This window comes from Cheilinus undulatus, linkage group 18 (genome assembly GCF_018320785.1).
Source record: "Cheilinus undulatus linkage group 18, ASM1832078v1, whole genome shotgun sequence".
Lineage (NCBI taxonomy): Eukaryota > Metazoa > Chordata > Actinopteri > Labriformes > Labridae > Cheilinus > Cheilinus undulatus.
The window spans coordinates 40,704,786-40,714,833 of NC_054882.1; the positions used below are offsets into that span (position 1 = coordinate 40,704,786).

General features: G+C 38.3%; 1 long non-coding RNA gene across 1 annotated transcript; it reads left to right on the top strand.

Annotated features, from left to right (window-relative positions):
* The first annotated feature begins 2,063 nt into the window (after nt 1-2,063).
* LOC121526743 lies at nt 2,064-4,563 on the top strand. Its single transcript, XR_005993337.1, has 3 exons — nt 2,064-2,099; nt 3,044-3,144; nt 3,942-4,563. It is a non-coding gene; the product is annotated as an uncharacterized LOC121526743 (long non-coding RNA).
* The last annotated feature ends 5,485 nt before the right edge of the window (nt 4,564-10,048 follow it).

A 10,048-nucleotide genomic window follows, 5' to 3' on the forward strand; every position in this document is an offset into this window, starting at 1 on the left:
ATTAACCAATCACGATGCAGTGTAAGTGAGTGATGGCGCTCTCTTCCAATGAATTGACGACGTTGCGGCTGGGTTCACAGTTCAAGATTTGGGCCAAATGCAACTTCTGTGAGTGGTAAGTGGATAAAGCAACACTTCTTCTACTATTACTTTGTTAATAGCTCAATCTAAAGTTATTTATGTTGCATTTTAAGAAAAAGTATCTGCCACTGGGACGTTTTCATCAGTTGAATGATTTTACGTATGCATAGGTGAAAAGCAAATGTAGGGGGTGTTTTGGACCCCCTCAATCCTAGACAATCACTGAATTGCCCCCACCCCCCAAAAAAATCCTCATTTCATTGAAAACATGTAATCATGTATTACCTGGTATGCCTTGAATGCCCTTCTTTGAGTTGCATACGCAAATTAATGTGGTTAAAGATTTTAAAGACCGTCCCTGTCCCCCCTCCAGTGCTAGAAAGTGGTTCGGTCCAACCTCCCTCTCCGCTCCCTGCAGCAGGGTTGCCAGGTCCGCGGTTTTACCGCGGAATTGGGCTACTTTTTACGTACTGCCGCGGGTAGATTTTGTTGTCCGCGGGTTGAGCAGACCTATTTTTTATGTTTTGTCAGTGGCGCAGAAAGTGGGTATGCAGAAAGTGCATACCCACTTTCTGCGCCACTTACTCGAAAATTATTTCGAGTCAGCATTTTCTGTATTTAACAGCTGTTTGTGCATGTGTAAACGATATGATCAATAACAGAGGTAAGTCTCTGATTAGGCGCCCCTCCGCTCCCTCACCTCCCCTCCTCTCGTCCCCCACACGCACACTATAGGCTCCCCAGTGCGCCTTCCCTCGAGCACTCGGGTGCTTTCATTTGAATCGTGGCTCTTATAAGGCTTACTTTACAAAAACAAAATTCTCCCGAAATCCTCTATAAAGGTGAAAACTGTCAGCAGTAGCCTAAAGACTGCAACAAGACATAACAATAAATGTAAGTCTACACAAAGAAGACAGACTTTAACTGCCAAATTCAAATGAAAACTTGGTTATTATTACCGTCGGCTGCGCCCAGGACGGAGGAATGTGCGTAAAAGAGCGCAGAGGACGTCCGCTGACGGCGCGTCTCTTCAGTAAGTCCATAATACCTTCATAAAGGTGTGCTGTCTTGTGTTGAAGCTTCTAATGTCCTCGTTTTAACACATTTCTACAGTCAATTCCTGCCGATGCACTCCCATACTGGTGTTTGATGATGACTTTTGTGACGCGCATCATCATCACCGAGCCAAACACACAAGGATCACATCTTAGAATAATGTAAAATTGAGTAAAACTTGTCCAAACGTGGGTGTTTTATTTGATCTTAAAAGTACCAATGATAAACACTGTCAAAAGGGCAGAAACAGACAAATAAAAGCAACAAACTGGCAGGACAGAACGATTTGTGAGGGGGAGCTGCAAGTGTGAGGCAGGGCCGGTTTACGCCATTTGGAGGTCCAGGGCAAAGACAAAACATGGGGACCCTCCCCCTTTAGCTAAAAGTATCAAAAATTAGAGAAAAAAATAAAAAGCATTCCTTTAAGTTAACAGAGTCACAGAACTACAGTAAATGTCCAAATCTGAAATATAAATACCCAGACATCCATAAATCATCAGCTCTTTGAAAAGCTTCTCATAGCTCTAAGCCAGTGGGGAGCTGTGATGTATTGCATACCCCTCAGAAAGTAGGTAGTTGCACCCCTGTGTCTAGTGTATGAGTATTTAATATCTGTAGCAGAGAAACTACTCTATTTACACTCAAGTACAATTAAAACAACCTTCAAAGAGGCAGGAAAACATGAAACATGGCACAGACATACACACCACCCGCAGAAAAGCAGAATGTCTGCAGGCACTCAAGCAATATATGCAGTATGGCAGAGGTTTAGCTGTATTATTTTGAATTTCAGCATTGGGCTTGTTTTTGGGCTAATTTTATCGGTCACTGGGCTGGTTTTGGGCTAGTTTTTATTGGCCATTGGACTTGTTTTGTCACACAGACCTGGCAACCCTGCCCTGCAGTTGAATTCATCCAGAAGTTGTCGACACTCAAGTACACAGAGACGCTGATGATAGGAGGTAAGGAGTAACTGAAGCGACTTCAGGGCATCAACTCTTTAAAAAACATATAAACATGTAATGTAACATCATTATATACATGGAAAAGACTCTACTTATCCCTAATTTGAGTCAGGTTGCCCTCTGCCTCGCTAGCTATAGTTAATGGTAACTTGCTAAACAACGTCCCCTGTTTACTATGATAAACTTTGATCAGAGCTGAGTAAGGCACCAAATCATTAACTACTGCGTGATAGTTTCATATCGTAATGCTGAGGGAAATATCTTTATCTGAAAACGATAAAATGCAAAAGATCCAGCTATAGAAGTTGACAAACACTGCATACAGTATTTATTTTAAAAGGCAAAAATCAGGCACTCAAAACGTGAAAAAATTGTAAATAAAATTAAATATTAATTAAAGGAGGAAGGAAATACTTCAAATTCTTTATTGTAATGGCCATATCATTTCAAAAGTCTGGCTTTTTAAATCATTACAACTGATTCATACATGTAGCCCAGTTTTATTTATATACCTGGTAAATTTTAAACAGCTGTGTAGCTGGTTGATTGCCCACATGTCTTCAGGTCTTCCTTAATTAAATGTGTGTTGCTTTATTTTGATACAATTGAAAATAAAATTGCTACCATAACATACCTTTTTCGTAATTTCAAAGATAAGAAAGAAATAATTTGTGCAAGTAAAGTTTCTGTCAGGTTTAATTTCATTCTATTTTTTATGCAGAATTACATTGTATGTACAGAAAAAAAATATCTTATTAAACAGATTTTAGTCTTGTTCCAGCTAGTCAGCATTGCTTCTCTCATATTTGTGTAAATAACCTGTAAACTGTGTATGCATGCATTTTTGTGATCATTTGTGTTTTAAAAATAGATAGACATACGGTATTATGAATTTATGTTTAGTTTATGAAATGCTTATTTCCACTTTTGCTTTTTTACAGGCATATTTTAAATATGTTTGAAAATGGTACGATAGTGCGACTCACACTGGAGAAGAAAAGTGAAGAGCCAACAAAGTACTTGCGAAAGACACAGAAGAAAGGTGAGGAAATTTGCATTTTATAATTTTTATATATTGTCACTTTACTAATACTTAATGATATTTCCACTCCACTACATTTTGGAGACACATTTTATTGATTAGTCCACTGCAGTACAATATACTAAACTACACTACACTACAATACACTACACATACTTTAAGACTTCTACTCAAGTACTATTCATATGGGTAACTTTAACTGTTACCAAATTCTTATTTTAACACCTTTACTTTTACTTAAATTGGACTTTTGGTATTTTATTTAAAACTGGCCATCTGTTTTTTTTCTTCTCTCAGCTACATTTCATCAGCTCCATTGCTTTTGACAACATTCTTTAATGGTTTTATACATATAAAAAAATCAATTAAATTTGAAAGGACAGTGTGCTAAGATCACATTTATATGTAGGATTCACAAAATATTAAGAACATGTCTGAGTATAACCTTGTACAGTTTAATAACATCACAAATTACAGCATCCAAAATTTCTGTTTAAGTAAATCAGCACCTCTCTTTAACAGATCCAATAAAACATTCACAGTATAACCTCATGAAAGGGGGATTTATAACAGGATTTGACCTGGTATGACTTATAAATTGGAAAGTTAGTGTCAAATATAGTAACTTTTTACTGTTATACCCTGATTTCATCGGGACACACAAAGAGAGGAGAACGGAGGCAACATAATGAATGTGCAAAAATATAAAGCAACCACCTCGATTTACTCCAGCATGACTCATTGCCAAGCGATAATAAATTGGTACAATATATTCCACCTCTTTTGTTTTTCTCTAGAATCATTAGACTTGAGGCCAAATGACTTCAAGTGACCAGTTCTGGAAGCGTATCTGAAGGCTGATGACTGTACTGATCTGGAATACTGTCTGATCACAAATTTGTGAGACCTACATAACGCCAACCATACATCCCAGTGCTATGGACAAACAAGTGAGATGCATCACTTTGGACTTCATGTTGAATCGGAACCTAACCAGCCATTTCACATTGATACATTTGTTGATCACCTATCAGAATTTTTAGGGAACGTACTTTGGATGATATTTAATGATGTCCTATTGTTTGATGATGACCTGTCATTTGAGGACAGTTCAAAGCTAAAAACCAAGAGGAGGGAACAGAACCCAAAAGCTCTACAAACTCTGGAGATCATCCACGTAAAATGTAATGCTTTTTACAGCATTATATAAACCAAATTTTCTCAATGCAAGGGTCGTAGTGTAGAATTCTGTTTTTTGTTCTGATGAATAATTTCATTCACAAATGTGTCTGTTATTGGAGGCAATGATAGTGGTATTTTTAAATGACATCTGGGGAAATAATAAACAGGACTTTGTGTAAATACTTTGTTGAAATAGACACTTTATAGCCTTCAAGTTACTAATAAATTTAGTTTTTTATTTTACAACATGTGTTACGTCTTTTATGTAGTCTGTGACAAAACTGAATTACATACAGTGCAATACTTAAAAGGATTTATAGAACATATAATTAATATAAAAGCAGAAGATCTTTGCAGCCTACAATCATACATTTTCAACAATTCATTGTGCACAATAATAAATAAAAAATATTGTGTGGATTACAATAAAATCAACAAGATATTAGGTGAATAAAACCCACCAAAATATGTATCTAAGTCTGAGAATTCTGTGAGTGCTTTTGGAGAGCTCTTCATTAGCTCTGTGTGAGCTAAGTGTGAGGTGCATGAACTGAAGCTGGGATGAGAGTAGATTGAGTTCATAAAGAGAGCTCTTTTATTTCTCTGCCATCTTATTGCTCAGGAGAAAAAAATGAGAGACAGGAGAAATACACCTTAGTCTCAGTTTGGTGTCACACAGATCTCACAGTTGTCTAGGAGAAGTAAATGAAAAATTTTTGAGATCTCTTTTTGGATTTTCTTTTCCTCTGGGAAGGTCCATTTGAGATCCTAAAGATCAGCTCTTTTTACTAGGGATGGGTTTCATTTCTGATACTAGGGCTAAATCGATACTTTTAATACGGTGCTGGTGCCTAAATAGTGCCTGAATTGATGGTTTGAGAGGAAAAAAGTGTGCTGAAATTCAGCAGGAGACTAGGAATGCCAGGGGGATTCAGACAGTATTCGGACACACAGAAGAACGACTGTAGGGGCTCATACCAGCTCAAAAGTCAGGGTTTCATTCAGCAGGAGAAGTGCTTGGAATCCTGATCAGGCCCCAGATTACAGTATATGCTGTAGTGAGGGATAGCTCTCTGCTATGAATCTCTCTCCCCCTCTCTCTCTCCTCACTGGGCTCTGTATAGTTAACGTAGCCTACTGATCCCAGGTCAGCTGACATAACCCCTAGTGTCTGATCAGACCCAGTGTCATCAACACGTATAAATTCATCACCAGTGGATTCTTCGTGTGATGACGATGTTGAGCTTCGGTCAACATGTAGCCGTTCGGTACACATCTGTACCAAGAGGCCCGCACCGAACGATTACAGTATGAATACATGTACCTTTACACCCTTATTATATATCAATACTCAGACTTTTAGGTTAGAAATGACTACAATGAGAATAAAATAAAGGGGGCCCTCGCCACTCAGCCTGGGTGTGCTACGAAGCCTTTATTCCTGCAGTTTAAGGCTGGCTGCAACTATTACCAAATTAATACTGATTTCAAACACAGAACACCATAAAAATAAGGATATTTTTAACTGTTTTTATACACATTACAATACTCTGAAAGCAAGCACTTAAATTATGTAGCTAGACTGAAACCACACCTACAGTAAACTGTAAGCAACATCCTGCTGGCACTCACTGGTCATTATTGGTAATCTTTCAGAGGCAGCCCCATCTGAAATCAACTTAGACCAATGATTCTGAGCTGGTCTGGCATCAGAACCAAGATTTTTCAATCATAACGAAATGTGTTTAATGAAAAATGGGGAAGAGATAGAACAAAATTTGTGAGAGGAATACAAATTCTTCAAAATTAAAATGCACATCACAGACGTTTGCTGCATATTTTTTTCCGGACACAAATTGATGATCCACTAAAAATGGCTTTGTGACCCACTTTTGGGTCTTGATCCATCAGTTGAGAAACAATGATATAGATGATTTTTGCAAGCCTGACCAAGAAGGTCAGGATTAATTCTGCTGACACCACACACACTTGAGGATTATGCTCAATATTATTCAGTTATGACGAGCCTTGAATCTAGTTATGCACCCTTTTAAAGTTGTAAATCACCTCCAAGGCTTAGAGTCTGTGAGAGTAAGTTCACCCAAAACGTGCAAAGTTTGCATTGACAGTAGAAAACCTCCCTAAGTGAGCCCTATCTGAAAGCGCCCACTTGTGACTACTAAACTTTGCATGCAGTATTCCTGTGATAATGAAGTTTGTCTGTGACTAATGGAAAAATGTAGAGTTTAGAGAGCAGACATTATTTTTTCACCAATATTTCTGTCACTGTGCAAGAATTTGCCCATCTGCCCATGGACTTTTGTTGCCATGGTATGAAACAAATAACAGCACAGTCTGGTTTTTTCTAGGATTGTATCAAAGTTTAAATTCTGGTAAAATGACAGCTGTATATTTGGTACCTTTTCTTCATGGAGTCTGCAGATTCGTGTCCTGCCCCATCGTAGGAAAAAGGAGCATCCAGTTAAAATCCAAACGAGGCTTTCAAAGAGCTGCTCTCTGTGTTTGTGTGGGTAAGAGGATGATGCTGCTGAAATAACAACAGGATAAATGTTCACAGTGTGTGAAGAGCAGAGAGGATGCCAGCTGTTATAATGCATTACAGCTGAGAGTGAGCGAGCGAGAGGAAGAGAGAGAGAGAGCGAGAGAGAGAGATGACATACATCTACTACAAACCTTTAACCCCCCATCTGCACACTCATGCTCATATGAAAAGGTTTAATCATGCCTACGACCCTGTTTTACAGACATCTAAAGGTGCAGACCGTCTGGAGAATAGAGTGTTTCAAGTCTCCATTAAACACACACACACATAGACATGAATGCACACACACTGTATTAGTCTTTGCCTGCATGTCTTTAGTGAATCTTTCTGCTTGGATTAGGATCAGGACCTTCACATGAAATCTCTGGCTTAACCAGCTCTAATGGCAGAGTTCTCATTTTAATCTCATCTTTTGTTGCACATGATACCAAATGGCATGATGGCAATGACAATGAAGTACTACGGTCATTAAAGAGAGGCGAGGATCACAAACTCGGACCAAAGGAGTTCCAGAGAAGAGTGAGAACATCTATCTTAGATTTAGCCTTTAGATTAAAATTTATTTTAGTGCCATTGTAGTCATTTCTAACCTAAAAGTCTGAGTATTGATATATAATAGGGGTGTAAATGTAAGCGTATTCTACTGTAATTGTTCGGTATGGGCCTCTCGGTACAGATGTGTACCGAGTGGATACATGTTGACCGAAGCTCATACACAGACGGAAAACCAGAGAGCAACTCACTGTCACACTGTCCTGGCAACCGCACAACCACAGCAAACGACAGCAACAGCCTGAATATTCCCAGATAAAAGTGTCCTGTTTAGGAACTCTTTGTTTCCCAGTAAAATAAAACAGTGGACAAAGACAACAACAGTAGCGCTGACATTATTCAGCTGCTGTGTCGCTGACAGCACATTGTCTCGTGGACAAATCAAAGCATTTGAAAAGCTCCACTCAAACAAGAACGTCACTGTAATGAGGAGGAACAACAAAAAGTTTCACCAGCCGGTTATGAAGTTCCTGTGATTTAAGATCTTTTTATTCTAACAATGGTGCTCTGGTTTTGTGATTCTAATCAGCTAATTCTAAACACATACCTTCAACTGTCAGCCTCAGAGGAGGGGGAGAGGAGACTCTATCACTTCTGCAGCTGCGTCATAGGTAAAGTTATCCTCAGATTTCACATGGCTCTAACCTCTTTATCCACCAAGATGGGCTGTGAAAAGTTCTCCCAAACTTTGTAGTAGGTCCCATTGGTTAAAAAAGTAATCCAGGGGTGAAGTCTGTGTTGAAATTAGCAGGATAGACGCTAATTAGCATACTTAACAAGCTTACTTATGATTGTATGATGATGCGTTCAAGTTAGCTGGGAAATTTTAGTGTTTAAAGAATGGGTATAAATATGTTAATTTATCAATTAAGATAACATAGTAATTTAAAAATATGTGTATATATATATATATATATATATATATATATATATATATTAAACTTAAAACAAAAAGTAAGGCAATTTGTGTTTGGTAGATTATTTCTTTGTTGTAACAATGCTTCTTGGTAATAAATCTCGTATCGTTGGAAAGCCTGTTTATTACCCTTTTAAATGATGCCACATTTGTAAGGATCATGCATTTGTGGGATGAGCAGCAGAACTGAGTATGTGGGTTGTGCCCATGAAAAATGTGCCAAATCTTCTCTGCCAATGCCAAACAGCTTATTTTGCTGTTGCTACTGACTATTGTTTTGAGCTTCTGGTACCCAAAGGTTCTGCCAACCAGGTGCCTGATTGGCAGCACCTGTGAGCATGGGCCCTGCTACAGTGGTCAGTAGATGTCTGCTTCAAGAATCGGCATGTCACGTTTGACTGATCTTGATAGGGCCTGTCGGTTGGGCAACTTCAAGCTTCAAACAGGTCAGGCTGTTTCAGTTTCATTCATAATTATTGTGCTCTTTAATGTGATTGTTTTAATGACTTTGACAAACACAGGTAAGTTGACATTTCATGACAGCACTGCTAACAATATCATTCAAATTCTACTTATTCAGAAATGAAGATGTTGTTCCTACTAACCTTTTTATACCATTTATCTTCATAAAGTGTTACTGAAGATGGTCAGAGGAGGTAAGGCTATGACTACTAAACTTTTAGAAGAATCAAATGAAATTTTAATTAGCTTTAAGAAATTTCAATTTTAACTAATTTGAAATATTAAAATTTTCAATTCAAATTTGGTTTATTTTTAAAGGAGTAGATGGCTGTAACTAGTTGTATTGGCCAAAGAAGAGTTATGATTTAAAACAACTTAAATGACATTCTCTTGTCTTAAATGTGATATAATAATTCAGCTCACTATGTTGTATCTTTCCCTTTTTTTTAGCTGCTGACAAGAAGAGAAAGGCTCGACATGGAGAGAAGTGTTTACCCTGGACCAGATCAGGAGGACTGATGCCTACAGGACCAGCTAGAGAAGCGTGGCTGCCTTTTTTTCCACATGTCAAAGTAACTAATGCCTTCAGTCAGTGTTCAGTGGTAGCAAAAGTTACATCAAATAATCTGTAATAAATAAAAATAAATAATCTAAGCTGTTGTAAATATTTGGATTTTGTTGTTGATGCTGTAAAACTCCTGGAAAGCAGATTTAACATCAGATCTGTCAACACAAAGGTTTTTCGGTCAACACAAAGGTTTTGTTCTAATGTATTCAAATTTGTCTTTCTGTCTCACAGCACAGGAACCTTCTGTGTTTTTGGTGTTTGTGGAGCAGTTCAACATGAGCCAATGGATCAACCCTCCTGCCCCTCCATCTTCGCCCCCAGCACCACCCACTTCAGCCAGCAGCCCAGTGACAAGGAGGGCTGTTCAGTTTGGGACGTTCTTCACACACCATCCAGAAATCTTTGATGTGAACCCTTCACAGAAGAGACAGAGAGCTCAGAAACTATCGACTCTAAAGATCCAGAAGTCTCTAGTTTGCAGTCAGGGACTGCTCATCTGGAATCTGGGTAAATGCTGGAAAGGCTGCCCAGCTATGGGCTGTTTTGACCATCACAGGACTGTCTCTGGACCATTTGGATCTTCATTCTTGTCCTATACCTGTAAAATATGGGGCCTTTTTATTAAAATATTACTTTTTACATAAATGATTATCACATAGTC